General features: G+C 41.4%; 1 protein-coding gene across 15 annotated transcripts in view; it reads left to right on the top strand.

Annotated features, from left to right (window-relative positions):
* Window positions 1-251: 251 nt before the first annotated feature.
* Window positions 252-19,165, top strand: part of PLAGL1 (PLAG1 like zinc finger 1) — a 124,997-nt gene continuing 106,083 nt past the window's right edge. For all 15 annotated transcript variants that reach the window (XM_023183745.3, XM_023183749.3, XM_023183750.3 and 12 more), the window contains exon 1: window positions 252-505. The gene's annotated coding sequence lies outside the window, so the exon portion shown is untranslated. The remainder of the gene's footprint in view (window positions 506-19,165) is intronic.

Raw genomic sequence — 19,165 nt, 5'->3', positions numbered from 1 at the left:
GTTGTTTCAGTTTCAAGCCCCACAACACGTGGATTCGCCCCTGGATAGGAATTATTATTATTATTATTGTTATTATTATTAATTTCCCTCCTTTTGCAGAGGGGTAGAGTAGGCTGCCTCAGATCACACCCTCCTAAGTGGAGAAACAAGATCTGAACCGAGGCAGCCCGACCCGGAGCCCCAACTCTTAACCGCGGGCGGCGATGACAACAGTCTCACGGAAGAGAGGCAAAGTCCCCAACGCGGGGGCGGATAATCATAGCGCAGAAGTCCCCAGGGCGGCTACCGCGGGCAGGCTGGGGTCGGAGGGGGATCGCCCCACCGAGGCTCCCGCCCCTTCCTCCCCTTCCCCTTTTCCGCGCCGCCGAGTAGGAGCCGGGCCGCACGCCCAGCAGCCGCCCGGACCCGCTCGCCGCCCTCGGAGCTGCCCCAGTGGGCCCCGGGCTCCGGACTCCAGAACTTTCCAAACGGGGGAAACTTGGCTGCGGGTCGGTAGGAAGGGCAGGTGAGGCACTGGCTAGCGAGAGAACGGGCTGGCAGCGGGGCGGGAAGCCAGGGGCGCAGCGTGCAGGTGGGAGCGAGGGGCGAGGGCTCCAACCCGGGTCGCAGGTGCCCAGGTGCCGCGCGGAGCCCGCGGGCCCGGCTAGGCAGCCTGGCCGAGGCTCCTGCCTGCGTCCTGCCGGGAATGGCGGTCGGTGCTTGGGACACCGGCGGCCACCTTTGTGCTGCTTGGGGCGCGCTTCCCTTTTCCCCGTCGTCTGCAGCTCTTCGCTTCTGCGCTGGGCGGAGGGCGGGCCGGGTGACGTGGGAGTTGAACAGCCGCCATCTAGCGCCCGCCCCGCCGTCCCCTGTCCCCGCGCCGAGGCTTGTCGCCGCCTCCCGGGTCCAGTGCTTGCGGAGGCTGGGGGCGGGGCTGTCTGCGCCGACGGCGGGGTGGTCATTGCTGAACCACCCCAACGGGAGAATCTCAAGTGCCAGCTTAGCCCGTCCGCCAGAGACTGAGTTAATAGGAAGAAAGTGACCGAGTGGTCCCTGGGAGGTCCCCACAGACTTCGGGAGAAAAGAGACCTGGGTCGTGACTTCCCCCCGGATTGCCGGCGGAGCGCGGGATAGTTTCGGGGGCAGGACTCCCCTGATGGGGGCGGGCAGGACACGCCCCGCCGTGGTGGGCGTGGGGACTTTGGCAGGTGGATAACCGTGTTGGGCTTGTAGGGCCCGGGCTGTGTCGAGGACAGCGATACCCCTGGGGCTTCCCGAGTGTTCAGAGGTCTGGGAGCGCGGGAGCTGTTCATTTTATTGAAAAAGCCAAGTGAAGTGACAACTATGGCAGTTATTCAAGGGTAGTGACATTGAGCATCTTTGTGGCCACTGAAAGAAGACATAACTCCGATGTATTAAGGGAATAAATAATGATATGACAGGGTTTATGTTGTTTTGTGCGTCGCTGCCTAACCCGAGGCGTCTCCTAGAAGCACCTGGAGAGCTTTTCAGAACACACCTATTAGGCCTACCCCAGAGGTCCTGAATCACATGAGAGGGTAAAGCCCTGGCGTGTGCCTTTTGGTAAAAGCTGCCCCGGGGATGTGGCTGGGGACGCCTAGTTAGGGATCAGGAAGGAGAAGAACTGGGTTCCACTCATGTGACCTTAAACACATTTTCAGCCCAGTTTTATCATCTGTAAAGTGGCCCCAGAGAATTTGTAATAGAGGTGAAATAGGGTTATGGAAGTGTGTGAAAAAGGGAGAAATTGGAATAATACAAAGTTCCGGTGCAGGTTGCAACAGATAAATTCATTCTTTGGTTCTGCAAGTGATCTTTCCGCTGAGAGGAGTATGGCAGGATACCCTTGCCACGGGGAAGGAAAGGAGGGCTGGTTTTCAGGCGATCAGCTCTGTGACAATGTTGGTGTAAACTGTAACTCAGAAAATTGTCAGCAGGTTGAAAAGTGAGCCAGCTCCAGCCTGTGGAGGATGGTTTGAAAAATGCACCATTTCTGCTTCCTGTTCCTCAAGAACCAAAGGCTTTAGATTATTTTCCTGTAAGCAAATTAAGAACCAGTAATCGCCAATGTGTCCTGCCCTGTGGTAACCCCGGTCTGTCTGAAGGCTGCATGTTTTCCTGCTAAATGTGAATTTCTGTTCCATCATTCAACAGACATGTATTGGAGATCTTCATGTACCAGGCATTCTTGGAATATAAAGATGAATAAATGCTGCTTTTTGCCCTAGCCCTCTCTGTTAAACTGGGGAGACTAACATGAAAACAGGCTGCAATATAACCTGGCTATGGTGATAACTAAGGTAGAAAATGAACAAAGTACTGCGTGGTCCAGAGAAAGGAGCAGCTCCGTAGGTTTGGGGGGAAAAGCATCCAAGGGAGGCAAAAATAGGGATGGGTAAACAGTGGCCTTCTGTACTAGCCACATATAGAATTTAGGATTCACTGTGTAGTCAAATCTGTGTGTGGTGTGTGTGTGTGTGTGTTTAGTCTGATAACATTCCAGTGTAATTATGTGCTGATCATCTAAAATGGAAATTACTTTGTTTCATGATGTCTTTTTTTTTTTTTTTTTTTTTTTTTTTTGAGACAGAGTCTCACTCTGTCACCCAGGCTGGAGTGCAGTGGCGCGATCTCAGCTCACTGCAACCTCTGCCTCCCCGGTTCAAGTGATTCTCCTGCCTCAGCCTCCCAAGTAGCTGGGACTACAAGTGTGTGCCACCACACCTGGCTAGGTTTTTGTATTTTTAGTAGAGATGGGGTTTCACCCCGTTAGCTAGGATTGTCTCAATCTCATGACCTTGTAATCTGCCCACCTTGGCCTCCCATAGTTCTCGGATTACAGGCATGAGCCACCGCACCCGGCCCATGATGTCTCTTTTTTAAGTTTTCTAAGCATTCTGTCATTTCATCTTCATTAAAGTCTCAGCTATGTCTAAAGTTAACACAATAAAGGGGTGGTTAAAAAACAAAACAAACCAACAAACAAAAACAAAGAAAAAGTTCAAAATGTGTCCTACATTCATAGTAAATATAACTGATACATTGTTTTAATTGCACAAACTTTCAAGTTGTAGGGGTTTTTGCTCTCATTATGTTAATTACAGAAGGTTGGAATGAAAACAGAGGAGAGGTGCACAAAAGGAAAATCGTAAGAAGAATAAAAAAAGGAGTAACTAGAAGAGGGAGATTGGGAGGAGGAAGGAACTTGATAAAATTGATGGTGGAGGGTGGGGAGTAGAAAAGGAGTAAGTGAATCAAATCTGGCTGCCAACTTCTTCCTCAGCGACTCATTTTTTCATATATATTTTAATAGAACTGTATAGATTTGTAGTTTTAAAGTTATTTCAAAATATAGAAGGAAGCAGTATAGTGTGGAGGTTAAACATGGGCTAAACAAGTTTGAATAATTTACTGGCTGGTGACCTTGAACAGGGTCCTCAATCAGCTGTGTCTGCTCCTTGTACAGTGGGGATATAATAATATGATCTACAGGAGACTTGTGAGGATTAACAGCTATGATGTTTCAGAGGCACCTGGCTATGAAAAGGCCACATTCAGGAGTGGCTGCTTTCTTGTTCTTATCTCACTTTACTTGATCCTGGTGGAACTTGGTAGGCTGCACAGATAGATCAGAGGGTTCTCATAAAACTTGAGAAGGCTTCATAAAGGAGTAAAGAGGACTTGCTCTGGCTAGAGGAGGGGAAATGACCTTTCAGACCCTCGGCCACCTGGGGACAGTGAAGTGGCATTAGGGATAGAGAAGTAAACAGTAAAGGTACTAATAACCTTGAGGTTATATCCCAAAATGAACTTCAAGGCTGATCTCTCAAAATGGCCCCAGGTACCCCAAAAGACTAAAGCAGGTTTACTTACAGGGCAGCCTCAGGGATGGAAAATATTATTAATGGCAAGACAAAGCTTAATGCAGCCAATGACAAGATTCCCTTAAATTCAAAATAGGTGATAGATTTCATGAGTGGCTACGATGGGTGGTAGCTATTTGCTGAATACTTTTGCTGAATACATTTCCTCAATATATTAAAAATATCTGGGAAAGTTACAGTTAGGGTTAGGGCTGTGAGTAGTATTTATCAAAATATATGTGATTCTTCCCTATTATTGAGAAGGGAGGTTACAGAGCAGGAAGTCACAGTGTCCCCAGGAAAGGGAATTGAGAGGAGGTATCTGGAGAGGACTTTGAGGCTTTGTTAACAGACACAAAGGCCCTTGAATCCTGCCCAGTTGGTGGAGGAACCTTAGCAAGACCTGTAGGTCTGAGTCTCATTGTAGGCCCAGAGGCCTAGGAGGAAAGAATGGCTTAAAGGGCCAGGCCTAGGGCCCTGCTGCCCTATACCACCCTGGGAAGCCGTTCCTCACATTCTACTGCTGCAGTCCAGTCTTGGTTCAAAGAGCCCCAGGTAGAGTTCTGGCTATGACTTTGGGGAGTACAAGGTTTCATAAGCCTTAGCAGCTTCCATGTGGTGTTAAGCCTGTGGGTGCATGGAATGCAAGAATGAAGGAGGCTTGGCAGCTTCCCCCTATATTTCCAATGACATATCAGAAAGCCTGAGTGCACAGGCAGAAGCCTGCTGTAGGGGTGGAGTCCCTGAAGAGAAACTCTACTTGGTCAGTGTGGAGGGGAAATGTGTGGCTGGAGCCACCACACAGAATACCCCCAGGGCACTGCCTAGTGGAGTTGTGGGAAGGGGCCACCACCCTCCAGACCCCAGAATGATAGATCCACCAGCAGCTTGCACTCTTGCCTAGAAAAGCTGCAACACTCAACTCCAGCCTGTGAGAGCAGCTGCTGGGGCTGTACCTTGCAAAGCCACAGGGGCAGAGCTTCCCAAGGTCTTGGGGTTCCACTCCTTGCACCCATGTGTCCTGGATACAGGACATGGAGTCAAAGAAGATTATTTCAGAGCTTTAAGATTTAATGTCTGCCCTGCTGGGTTTCAGACTCGCATGAAAATTACCCCTTTCTTTTGGCCAATATCTCCCTTTAGAAATGGGAATATTTACCCAATATCTGTACCACCATTGTATTTTGGAAGTAAATGATTTGTTTTGCTTTTATAGGCCCAAAAATGGAAGGTCATGAGTCTCAGATGAGACTTAGGACTTTGGACTTGATGTTGAAATGAGTTAAGACTTTAATGAACTGTTGAGAAGAAATGATAGCACTTTGTAATGTGAGAAAGACATGAGATTTGGGGGGGGGGCAGGGGCAGAATTATGTGATTTGAAAATTCGTCCCCTCTAAATCTCATGTTGAAATGTAATCCTCAGTGTTGGATGTAGGACCTGCTGAGAGATGTTGAGATCATAGGGATGGATCTCTCAGGAATGGCTTAGTGCCATCTTCCTGGTGATGAATGAGCTCCTGCAAGATCTGATTGTTTAAAAAGTGTGTGGTGCTGTGGCACCTACCTCACCTTGCTCTTAATCATGTGACATGCTGGTTCCCTGTAACCTTCTGCCATGAGTAAGAGCTCCTTGAGCCCTCACCAGAAGCTGAGCGTATGTCAGCACCATGCTTCTTGTACAGCCTACAGACACATAAACCAGTTAAACTTCTTTTCTTTGTAAATTAACCAGTCTCAGTTATTCCTGTATAGTGATGCAAAGATGGCCTAGCACAAGTGATATTTTGGAAATGACACCAATTTTAGCTTTGGTATAGGTGTATAAATTTGGAGTCAATCTTACTAGAGACGGTCAAGTATTCATTGGCTCAGCCTAATCTTGGTTTGAGATCTGGCCGAAGTTAAAACTGCAATAGTAATAATAGGTTCCTTCCGACATTAATTTGCATGAGTCCATGAACCTGAGGGCTCTGGGCTGAAGGAAGAGAGACGAAGCATATAGAAGTTTTAAAAAAATGGAGATGAGTGGTGGTGTGGAAAGCATGAGATGGCATTTGCCACTTCCTCCTTTTCTCTTGGGGAAAGCCCAGCTACTTAGACTGGGCTTTTGGGGAGAGGAGCAAGAGACATGAGCCAGTGAAGCTAATGGGTGTGGCATTTGCAGAGAAAGATTGAAGGGAATGTAGCATCTTTTATCAGTTTGTGGGTTTGGAATCTTTTGAGTACATTGGGAAATGGCGCCAGCGCAGGGAAGGGTGCGATTCTTTGGAGCACTGTATGCAGTATGCAGTGTGCTGCAGTGGCATGGGTGCTGCCACATGCTTCCTCCTGCCACTGATGGGCCAGCCATTGGCCAGATATACATGTAGGGTGCCTCTGGTCAGAAGAAAGGTGATTTTTAATATATTACTCAATACAGAGCAACATATTTATAAACAACTTGTTTAGGAGAAGTAAAAGCATTACATTTTATCAAGCAAGGATAAATAGAATACTGCTGGTTATTACCTATTTGCAGCTTGCAAAGTGCCATGTGCCTTGTCTTTATGTAGGTCTTCTCGTTGTTTAGTAAAAGTGAACATGTCTTTGGCAGAACTTTGGGCAGTTTTTTATAAAACTATACGTACTCTTACCATATAATCCAGTGATTGCACTACTTGGTATTTACCCAAAGGGGCTGAAAACTCAAGTCCACACAAAAAGCAGTATGAAGATGTTAATAGCAACTTTACTCATAATTTCCAAAACTTGAAAGCAACCAATACGTAGGTGAATGGATTAATAAACTGTGGTTCATCCAGACAACAGGACATTATTTAGCACTAAAAAGAAACGAGAGTCAGGCATAGTGGCTCAGCAGTTTGGGAGGCTGAGGCAGGAGGATTACTCAAGAGTTTGAGAGCAGTCTGGGCAACATCTGGGCAACATAAAGAAGCACAAAGAAAATTTTTAAAAAGTAGCTACAGTGAGTACTGGTTGTGCCACTGCACTCTGGCCTGGGCAGCAGCGGTACCCTGTCTGAATTAAAAGAAAAAAAGAGCTATCCAGCCATGAAAGGACATATGCAGCCATTAAATGCATATTACTAAGTGAAAGAAGCCAACCTGAAAAGGCTACCTACTGTATGACATTCTAGAAAAGGCAGAACTATGGAGGCAATAAAAAGATCAGTGGCTGTCAAGGGTTAGGGGTGAAAAGGGGTTAAACAGATGGAGCACAGAGGAGTTTTTTTTTTTTAGAGCAGTGACACTACTCTGTATGGCACTATATTGGTAGATATATGCTGTTATAAATATCCAAACACATAGAATGTATAACATCAAGGTGAGCCCGAATGTAAACTATGGATTCTGGGTGATAATGGTGTGTCAGTGTGGATTCAACAGTTGGAACAAATGTGCCACCCTGGTGGGGATGCTGGTAATAGGGGAGGCTGTGCATGTGTTGGGGATGGGACATGTAAGAAGCCTCTTTCCTTCTCAATTTTGCTGTGAACATAAAACTGCTTTAAAAAATAGGCTTTTAAAAAAGTGAATGTGTTAAAATATTTAAAGTAGCAGTTCTCAAACTGATCATTTGGAGCTCTAGATTTCTTCAGAGGTGGGGTGGGCTGGAGGAAGGGATAGGGGAAAGAAAAGTGAGTAATCTTTTACCATGTTTAACTTGTGTGTGGTACTTCTGTCTTATATGTTGAGCTTCTGATATATCATTATGAAAAGGGTATATCTGCTTTCAAAAGTAAGAGCACCACTATTTTATGAGCTTTTGAAGGCTAAATTTTAACCTGAATCACAGGACTATCATGTATTTGGAACATGAATCTCTCTGTGTGTGTGAATGTAGTACCCAAATAAAGACAGTGGCTGTGTAATCTTTCATGGGGATGAGGTTCTTTCTTCCAGGCCTTGTTATCATTAATAATGTAAATGTAGCTTTCACTTTCCTAAAGGCACCTATCGTTGTGATTTATATCTCTGACAACTGTGGTTCCGGATCTGGAGATGAGCACATACACATTTCCCTTTATTAAGCCCCAAAACTTTGCTAAGGATGAAAGTGAACGTCAGGGTTAGGGACAGACTGGCACAAGGGCCATCAATGGAAGAGACTGTTGAGATGAGACTGGAGGGAGGAGAAAGAATCACAGGCTTGAGGGTAGTTGGGGGTCCTACGATAGAGGTACCCAGGGCATCAAGGAGCTAGATTTGGGGACAAAAACAATTTACTACAGATAAGAACCCCCGTTTAAACCATAAGTCTCATCTGTATAATAAAATTCCTCATGTTAAAGAATGCCAGTGTGGTTTTATATAACAAGCACAGCAAGTCATGGTGGGTTGTGGTTCTGGTGCTGCTTCTGTTCTTGGCTTTGTGACCTTTGGGTCTGCTTCCTTATATGTAAAATGAAAGTGTTGAACTAAGCACTCAGTGAGCTTTCTTCTCTGTTGAACACACTGTGTTTCTGGGTAAGTGTGTTTTCATAAATATCTGTGGATATGAATATCTGTGGATGTGCCTCTCCGGGCTCATTAGACATTTCTCTTTCAAAATATATGGCACTACTATATGTAAAGGGTGTTTTTCAATAGAAAGGTCTATTTTTTGAGCCTCGATAACACTTGGATGGAATCCTTTATTATGACAATTCATGTTGAAAAGGTGCTGGGTTGATGTATTTTCCCCATGTTTTAATTTGTACATGTCCAAACACTGACCTGTGTTAGGTACAGAATAAAATGGCATTAAATTTCTATTATTTACATGTTGCATTTCTTTTACAAATTTAAAGTTTAGGAAAGAAATACTTTTGCTAGAAATACTTTTGTAAGGAAATTAGCTCTAGTACATCTTAGACATGAACACACACACACACACAGACACACACACACACACACACTCTCTCTCTCTTTTAGGTTTTTTTTTTTTTCTTTTTCTTTTAAGTTCCAGGATACATGTATAGAACATGCAGGTTTGTTACATAGGTATACGTGTGCCATGGTTTGCTGCACCGTGTGCCATGGTTTGCTGCACCTATCAACCCGTCATCTAGGTTCTAAGCCCTGCATGCATTAGGTATTTGTCTTAATGCTCTCCCTCCCCTCGCCCCCCACCCCCGACAGGCCCCAGTATGTGTTGTTGCCCTCTGTCCGTCCATGTGTTCTTATTGTTCAGCTCCCACTTATGAGTGAGAACATGCAGTGTTTGGTTTTCTGTTCCTGTGTTAGTTTGCTGAGGATGATGGCTTCCAGCTTCATTCCATGCCCCTGCAAGGGACATGATATCATTCCTTTTCATGGCTGCATAGTATTGCATGGTATATATGTACCACATTTTCCCCTTATCCAGTCCATCATTAATGGACATTTGGGTTGGTTCCATGTCTTTGCTATTGTAAATTGTGCTGCAGTAAACATACGACACACACATTGTTTTCTTGCATAAGTGAAAAGTAAGTTTGGAAGGATGTATACTAAACTTAGTCTTGGTTATCTCTGAAGAATGGACTGTTGTAGGGGCTTGTAAACTTTCAGTTTTTATTTTATATACTTTCGTATTGTTTTTTAAAATGAGCATATATTTTATAATTTCATGCATGTGGTTTGTTATAGAATGAGACTTTGTAATTATAAAGTACTTTTTTGAATTTATAGGTACAATTGTCATTTGACATAAGTAAGTTAAGACCTAGAGTTAAATAGTGTCATTTGTTAGACCATATAGAGAAATGAATATCCCTTTCCTGATGGATTTTGAAGTTGATAGTGTTCTTCTTGGTGTGTACTTGGACAGGATTCATGTGATAATTAATATAGCCAAAGACTCCTGCAGCTTCTTAAAGAGGCTGAGCCCAGAGATGACTAATAAGTTTCATTGTATTTTATTGTAGCTGCCTAGAAGGATATGCTGATAAGGATCTTGAGGTTATAACTATGTTCACTGGGCAAGAATACCAGTAACTGGCCTGACATAGTTAGTAGAGGATGAGGAATATAGCTGATCATTTTCCATGTATTTGCCATCCCTGAAGCCTAGACTTTTAGGTGGTAAGTTTCTTTATGAAGGTAGTATATTCCTTTTTATCCAAATTCCATAGGGGCTTATTGGATATACTGTCTATTGTATTTAATCAAATAGTATTTTGCACAGTTATTGAGTGGTTTCATGACAAATCGTGTTAAGATGACAAGCGCTGGAACCTTTTGTATCCCTCATAGATGGTAGCAAGATGTTATACCTGAATGAACTACTCAAGAATTAATGAGTAATTAGGCCAGGCATGGTGACTCATGCCTGTAATCCCAGCACTTTGGGAGGCCATGGTGGCTGATCACCTGAGGTCGGGAGTTTGAGACCAGCCTGGCTAACAAGGTGTAACCCGTCTCCACTAAAAATACAAAAATTAGCTTGTCATGGTGGTGCATCCCTGTAATCCCAGCTACTCAGGAGACTGAGGCAGGAGAATTGCTTGAACCTGGGAAGCAGAGGTTGCAGTGATCCAAAATTGCGCTACTGCACTCCAGCCTGGGCTACAGAGAGAGACCATCTCAAAAAAAAAGATTGATACATTTATTTTGGCAATGTGTAGTTGTAGCTAATTAGGATGACCCAATACAGATGAACATCAATTAAAATAAATAATTTCATCCTTGTTTATCAAAACATTTACAAGTATTGGTGCTAACCTGAAAAAAATATAGTATTGTGATTATAATATTTTTCTGTGACTCCTTCAATCTTCTCAGTTCATGACACCAAGAAAGAATTAAATAGCTTAAATGTTTAAACAAGGAGTAGTACAATTTTTACATTTTTGGTCTAAGAGGGCACCAATGTTGCATATATCCTAGATGTGGAGAATTTAAACACATTGTTGATAGAATTTATTATCTTAAGGACTAGTTGTTAGAAAAGGAAAAATACAGAAAATCAGTCCCTCCACAACCCCTTCCCCACATTTTTTTTTTTCATTTTTTGGTTTAGGAGTTGTGGAAAGAGAAAAGTGCTTAATCAGCATAGTGTGAAGCTGCCAGCATATTGAGTTTCCAATTATTTCAGACTGAATTTAAAAAATCAAGCATTTGTTTGACATCCTGTTTGCAACCATATGAACAAGATATGTATTCATCCATTTATTTGTTTAACAACATCTATTAAATATCAAGCACTGTTTAAGCTCTGGGAGTAGAGTGCTGGACAGGAAATAGAGTCCCTGCCTCATGTCCATTATGGATGAGAAAAAATTAGATCTCTGCAAAATGTCTTGTCCGAAGTGGTAGAACTGGGACTTGAACTAAGTGTACACATTTTAAATTCAGTGTTCTATTCTTTGTATCACACTGCCTCACATAATTTTAAAGGACCCTGATTGAATATCAGCAAAAATGTTCTATCTGCCTTGGTTGATTGACTGATGGATTGATTGACTGATTGCCCTTCTTTGGTGGTAGTCTTTTCCTTGCCATTGCTCTTTTCCTTGCCATATTGAATGAAGGACATATATGCTATCTGTCAGGATCTTAGGACAAATATTCATTTTTCTGAATAGCAACCTATGATCATGTCATTAAAAATAATATCTGAAGAAAGTAATTGGAGCAGTATTTTTCAAACTCTTAAGTTTTAATTTGGTAAAATGAAACCAGTAAACATAAAAATAAATCTTACATCATGAGTAGTAAGGTAAATATTATTAGATTACACTGTAATTCATAAATATATGTGATATGGTTTGGCTGTGTCCCCACCCAAATTTCATCTTGAATTGTAACTCCCATAATTCCCACATGTCGTGGGAGTAACCCAGTGGGAGGTGATTAAATTATGGGGGAGGGTCTTTGCTGCACTATTCTCGTGATAGTGAATGAGTCTCATGAGATCTGATGGTTTTAAAAATGAGAGTTCCCCAGCACAAGCTCTCTCTTGCCTGCTGCCATTCATGTAAGACATGACTTGCTCCTCCTCACTTTCCACCATGATTGTGAGGCCTCCCCAGCAATGTGGAACTGTAAGTACATTAAACCTCTCTTTCTTCCCAGTCTTAACTATCTATCATAGTTATGACATGTCTTTATCAGCAGCATGAAGGCAGACTAATACAATATGTTTGAACTTGGTTGCAACATGAAGTGTTTTTCTTAGTGTTGGTTGTGGTAAAAACATTTGAAACATATTGGTTTAAAACACATCCAATAAGATACATTTGTGAAAAAAAACAGGGTTAAATGATTGTCCTTGGTCATTATTCGATTGCGTGTGTGCCTCATGCATGGTGGGTATTGTTTACCAAAAGGATTCAAAGCAGTAAAGTAGAATTAGTGTGAGGAAAGTACTAGTAGAAGCTATTTGGCATCTGAGTATATGTCTGAATGGATCTTTTTTCATTAAGCACAAACATGTTGCAGTTATTGGTTTCCCTGTGTCCTGTACTTTTGCTGATTGTGGTTTCCTGTATTGAGTTGATTCATCATTTTCTGAAATTTATTGTAATTTCATTGTGTGATATATAGAAAACTTAGAGAAAGTACGTAACTGAGGTGATTTCCTAGACATTATCCCTTAGTGTGTAGGTGTCTGGATTTTAAGTTGTTACATATTACAAACTGTGAAAATTGATTTAGAGTTGTTACATATCATATACCAAATTATTTTAAAGCTGATTTAAGAGTTTATTTTTACATTTAATTGATAAATGTTTGTCAGTAGATTTTGCTGGAAGATATCATTTGTAATAAAAGAGTAACAGATACAGTTCCCCAAGGTTTTTGGCTTTGTTTTGTTTTTGAGACAGGGTCTTGCTTTGTCATCTAGGTTGGAGTGCAGTGGCACAATTGTAGTTTACTACAGCCTGAAACTCCCAGACTCGAGTGATCCTACCACCTCAGCCTCCTGAGTAGCTGGGACAACAGGCATGTGCCACCACACCTGATTTACTTAAAATTTTTTTTTTTTTTTTTTTTTTTTTTTTTTTTTTTTTTTTTTTTGTAGAAACAGGGTCTCACTATGTTTCCCAGGCTAGTCTCAAACTCCTGGCCTCAAGTGATCCTCCTGCATTGGTCTCCCAAAGTGCTGGGATTATAGATGTGAGCCACTGCACCTGACCCAGAGATGTGTATAAATATCACATGCTTATTCTTTGCAAGGCAGGAATAAGATATTTATTCCATAGAATAAGCCTATAATGTAATCATAGAGACATAAACATACAAGAAGGGACAGCCTTAAAAGAGTGTAGAAGAATTTTTCTCTCCTCAGACAGAAGAAAAGAGAATAACATACAGAGGAAGGATCAGCCAGCAATATTTGCTCTTCTGCAGCTTCTGCTGGTGACACTCAGGCAAACAAGGTCTGCAGTGGACCTTCAGCAAACTTCAACAGACCTGCAAATGAGAGACCTGACTGTTAGAAGGAAAACTAACAAACAGAAAGTAATAGTATTAACATCAACTAAAAGGACATCCACACCAAAACCCCATCTGTAGGTCACCATCATCAAAGACTAAAGGTAGATAAAACCACAAAGATGGAGAGAAACCAGAGCAGAAAACCTGAAAATTCTAAAAACCAGAGTGCCTCTTCTCCTCCAAAGGATTGCAGATCCTAGCTAGCAATGGAACAAAGCTGGATGGAGAATGACTTTGACGAGTAGACAGAAGTAGGCTTCAGAAGGTCGCTAATAATAGACTTCTCTGAGCTAAAGGGGAATGTTCGAACCCATTGCAAGGAAGCCAGAAATCTTGAAAAAAGATTGGATGATAGCTAACTAGAATAAACAGTATAGAGAAAACCTTAAATGACCTGATGGAACTGAAAACCATGGTACGGGAACTACATGATGCATGCACAAGCTTCAGTAGCCAATTCGATCAAGTGAAAGAAAGGGTATCAGTGATCGAAGATCAAATTAATGAAATGAAGTGAGAAGAGAAGTTTAGAGAAAAAAGAGTGAAAAGAAACAAACAAAGCCTCCAAGAAATATGGGACTATGTGAAAAGACCAAATCTACATTTGATTGGTGTACCTGAAAGTGATGGGGAGAATGGAACCAAGCAGGAAAACACTCTTCAGGATATTATCCAGAACTTCCCCAACCTAGCAAGGCAGGCCAACATTCAAATTCAGGAAACACAAGGAACACCACAAAGATACTCCTCGAGAAGAGCAATGCCAAGACACATAATTGTCAGATTCACCAAGGTTGAAATGAAGGAAAAAGTATTAAGAGCAGCCAGAGGGAAAGGTCGGGTTACCCATAAAGGGAAGCCCATCAGACTAACAGTGGATCTCTTGGCAGAAACTCTACAAGCCAGAAGAGAGTGGGGGCCAATATTCAACATTCTTAAAGAAAAGAATTTTTAACCCAGAATTTCATATCCAGCCAGGCTAAGCTTTATAAGTGAAGGAGAAATAAAATCCTTTACAGACAAGCAAATGCTGAGAGCTTTTGTCACTACCAGGCCTGCCCTACAAGAGTTCCTGAAGGAAGCACTAGACATGGAAAGGAACAATTAGTACCAGCCACTGCAGAAACATGCCAAAATGTAAAGACCATTGATGCTAGGCAGAAACTGCATCAATTAATGGGCAAAACAACCAGCTAACATCGTAATGACAGGATCAAATTCACATATAACAATATTAACCTTAAATGTAAATGGACTAAATGCCCCCATTAAAAGACACAGACTGGCAAATTGGATAAAGAGTCAAGACCCATCAGTATGCTGTATTCAGGAGACCCATCTCACATGCAGAGACACCCATAGGCTCAAAATAAAGGAATGGAGGAAGATCTACCAAGCAAATGGAAAATAAAAAAAAAGCAGGGGTTGCAATCCTAGTCTCTGATAAAACAGACTTTAAACCAACACAGATCAAAAGGGACAAGAAGGTCATTACATAATGGGAAAGGGAACAATTCAACAGGAAGAGCTAACTATCCTAAATATATATGCACCCAATACAGGAGCACCGAGATTCATAAAGCAAGTCCTTAGGGAGGACTACAAAGAGATTTAGTCCATCAAGGATAGACTGGATTAAGAAACTGTGGCACATATACACCATGGAGCACTATGCAGCCATAAAAAATGATGAGTTCCTATCCTTTGTAGGAACATGGATGAAGCTGGAAACCATCATTCTCAGCAAACTCTCATGGACAAAAAACCAAGCACTGCATGTTCTCACTCATAGGTGGGAATTGAACAATGAGAACACTTGGACACAGGGTGGGGAATATCACACACGGGGGCCTGACCTGGGGTGGGGGTGTGGGGGAAGATAGCCTTAGGAGAAATACCTAATGTAAATGATGAGTTAATGGGTGCAGCAAACAAACATGGCACATGTATACGTATGTAACAAACCTGCACATTGCGTACATGTACCCTAGAACTTAAAGTATATACCAAAAAAAATAAAGTTGGAATAGTATCTGCCGCAAACTCTCAATAAATATTAGCTTTTACTCTTCCTATTACTACAGCTTCTACTACTGTTAACTTGCTACTCTTCATTGGTCTTCAACTCACAGCTCATATGTCTGCAAAGCATTTCCTGTTCTGGAAAAGAATAAAGTCAAACTGTCTCTTGACCACAGATCCCTTTCTGACTAATATATTCTCTCTTTTTCCCACCTAAGGGTTTTAAAGATTATTCAAGGTAAGCTATCTTTACTTCTTCATCTCCTATAAGTTTTTGTTTGTTTGTTTGTTTTTGAGACAGAGTCTCACTCTGTTACCAGGGCTGGAGTGCAGTGGCGTGATCTCAGCTCGCTGCAACCTCCACTTCCCAGGTTCAAACAATTCTCATGTCTCAGCATCCCAAGTAGCTGGGATTACAGGCGTGTGCCACCACACAATTTTTTTTTTTTTTTTTTTTTTTTTTTTTTTTGTATTTTAGTAGAGACAGGGTTTTGCCATGTTGACCAGATTGGTCGCAAACCCCTGGCCTCAAGTGATCTGCCTGCCTTGGCCTCCCACAGTGCTGGGATTACAGGTGTGAGCCACTGTGCCTGGCTACTTCCTAGTAGCTTTTAATATTTTTTAGACATTGTTTTATTTATTGTTATATTTATTTATTTTTTGAGACTGAGTCTCCCTCTGTCACCCAGGGTAAAGTGCAGTGGTGTGATCCTACAACCTCTGCCTCCTGGGTTCAAATGATTTGTCTGCCTCAGCATCCTGAGTAGCTGGGATTACAAGCATGTGCCACCATGCCCAACTAATTTTTGTTTTTTTTAATAGAACCAGGGTTTCACTCTGTTGCCTAGACTGGTCTTGAACTCCTGGGTTTAAGTGATCCACCCGCCTCAGCCTCCCAAAGTGCTGGGATTACAGGTGTGAGCCACCATGCCTGGCCTAGACCTTGTTTTAAATAAGATATTGACTAGTTAAACATTACTAAAATATTTTCTATTTTGAGTACTTTGATTATGTATTTACTACTTACCACGAACTTTGGAGTTCCCTGTAGGTCACTCCCTAAGTCCTTCCTTCTTTTTTCTCATTAAATGTTATCACTGTGCAGTAATTTTATATTACTCATTTTCTAACCCTGTTTATCATTTTCCCTAACACTTGTATATGTTTAGTTTAGCTTGTTGTTGAATGTTGTATGTGGAATTATATGATATAAATTATCTGGAGGCTTGCCTTTTGAACCTAACTATAATTTCATCCATTTTTATTGGCATAAAGAATGTCATTATGTGCCACAATTTATTAATTTTCTTGTTGATGAAACTTTTGGCCTTTTGCTACTACAAACAGATTTGCTATGAACTTTCTTGCACATATATCCTGGTGTATATATGTGTAAATGTTTCTAGGATTTATAACCAGGAATGGAATTTCTGTAGCATTTACTATATACCCCTTTGTATTCACTGACTAATACAAATTATTGTATAATTTGTTGTTGTGCTATTTAATACCCCTATCAGAGTGTAAATCTCTTCTTGTCAACCTTTTCATTTTGGGAGTGTAAAATGGCATGTGATATTTTATTTGATTTTATTTTTGAGACACAGTCTCACTCTGTCACCCAGGCTAGAGTGAAGTGGCACGATCTCGACTCACTACAACCTCCACCTCCCAGGTTCAAGCAATTCTCATGTCTCAGCCTCCTGAGTAGCTGGGTTTACAAGTATGTGCCAACATGCCCAGTTAATTTTTTTATTTTTTTTGTAGAGAAGGGGTTTTGCCATGTTGGCCAGGCTGGTTTCAAACTTTGGGCCTTTAGTGATCCGCCCGCTTCTGCCTCCCAAAGTGTTAGGATTACAGGTGTGAGCCACTGCATCTGGCCAGCATGTGATATTTTAAAATTACATTATCTGATGACTAATGAAATCAACCATCTTTTCATTTGTTTCACAGCCATTTCTGTTTATTCTTCAGTAAAACACCTGTTTATATGCCTTGCACGTTTTTCTTTTGGATTGTCTCTTCCTTATTTATTTGTAATAACTTTTTGTAATTCTGGAATAGCAAACTTATCTCCAAAATTTGTGGGTTGTGTTTTTACTTTATGTCTTTCCCCTGTCCCAGAGCTACTTTTGATATATATATTTTTTAATATCACTGGCTCTCAGCAATTTTATGGTATATCTTGGTGTGGTTTTCTTTTCTTTTTGTAAAAAACAACTTACTGAGATATAGTTCACATATCATACAATTCACCCATTTAAAATGGCTTTTAGTATATTCATAGAGTTGTGCATTTTCCACCATAATCAAGTTTATGACTTTTTCATTATCCAAAGAAGAAACCTTTACCCTTTAGTCATCATCCCCACACCTTTCATCACTTTTAGCCCTAGGCAGTCACTAATCTATTTTCTGTCTCTCTAGATTTGGCTACTCTGGGCATTTCATATAAATGGGATCATACAATATGTGGTTCTTTGTGATTGATTTCTTCACACAGTATAATGTTTTCAAAGGCCACCCATGTTGTAGCATGTATCAGTACTTCATTTCTTTTTATTGCCAAATGAATTTCTTTGTGTGGATATATCACTTTATTTATCCATTCATTGAGAAAAACTATTCTTTCCCCATTGAATTGTCTTGGCATTCTTGTCAGAAATCTACTGGGTACAGACATATGGGTTTATTTATGGATGCTTGATTCTATTCATTGATGTATAACTAGCCTTAATGCCAGTACCTCATTGTCTTGATTACTGTAGCTTTGTAGTAACTTTTGAAATTAGGAAGGGTGACCCCTTCTTTGTTCTGCTCTTTCAAGATTTTTTGGTAATTCTGGTTCCCTTGAATTTCCATATGAATTTTATGGACAGCTTGTCAGTTTCTACAAAGACATTAACCAAAATCTTGATAGGGCAACCTAGTGTAGTGAAGAAGCCTCACAAGTTCAAACAAACAAACAGTAAGAAGGTAAGTTTCAGTCGTATTACCATCTTAACACATACGGCTTTATTTTTTGTGCTTTGGGGTTTATTAAGATTCATAGATCTGTGTGGGCTTATCACTTTTATCAAATGTATAGCATTTTCAGCCATTATTTTGTCAAATGCTATTACTATCCTCCATCTGAGACTCCAACTACTATCTGTTAGACAAGTTGATACTGTTCCCACAGATCTCAGAGACTTTGCTTATTTTTTTCAATTATTTTTCTCTTTGCATAGGTGGGAGTTAGTTCATTTTAGTATTACCATTTATTGGTGACAAGCACTAAGTTCTACTTACATTCTAAGGGGGGAAATTGTAGCCTGAACAATGAATCAAAGCAGTACTAAGTCTCAAGAGTACTGTGCTTTTCATTGCAGAACCTTGCAGTGTACATTTCTATGTACAATAGCACAACATCAAAAGCAGTAGTTTGGGTTTGGGTTTTCTTACGAAAGTGACTTTATTTTATACAGTAAATAGCTAAGAAAATATAGAAATCAAAATATACTATAGTTCATAATGTTGATATGCATTGTATTCCTTGAAAGAAATGAAACTGTCACCATTGTGATCATTTTCCTTTAAAATATCTTCTAAAATTGCATTGTTTTTGCTTTTTTTAAAAATGGAGTCTTGGGAGGCCGAGACGGGCAGATCACGAGGTCAGGAGATCGAAACCATCCTGGCTAACACGGTGAAACCCAGTCTCTACTAAAAAAAAATACAAAAACTAGCCGGGCATGGTAGCGGGCACCTGTAGTCCCAGCTGCTCGGGAGGCTGAGGCAGGAGAATGGCATAAACCCGGGAGGCGGAGCTTGCAGTGAGCTGAGATCTGGCCACTGCACTCCAGCCTGGGTGACAGAGCGAGACTCCGTCTCAAA

The sequence above is a fragment of the Piliocolobus tephrosceles genome, chromosome 5 (genome assembly GCF_002776525.5).
Source record: "Piliocolobus tephrosceles isolate RC106 chromosome 5, ASM277652v3, whole genome shotgun sequence".
NCBI lineage: Eukaryota > Metazoa > Chordata > Mammalia > Primates > Cercopithecidae > Piliocolobus > Piliocolobus tephrosceles.
This window is presented reverse-complemented; position numbering and strand designations above follow the sequence as displayed.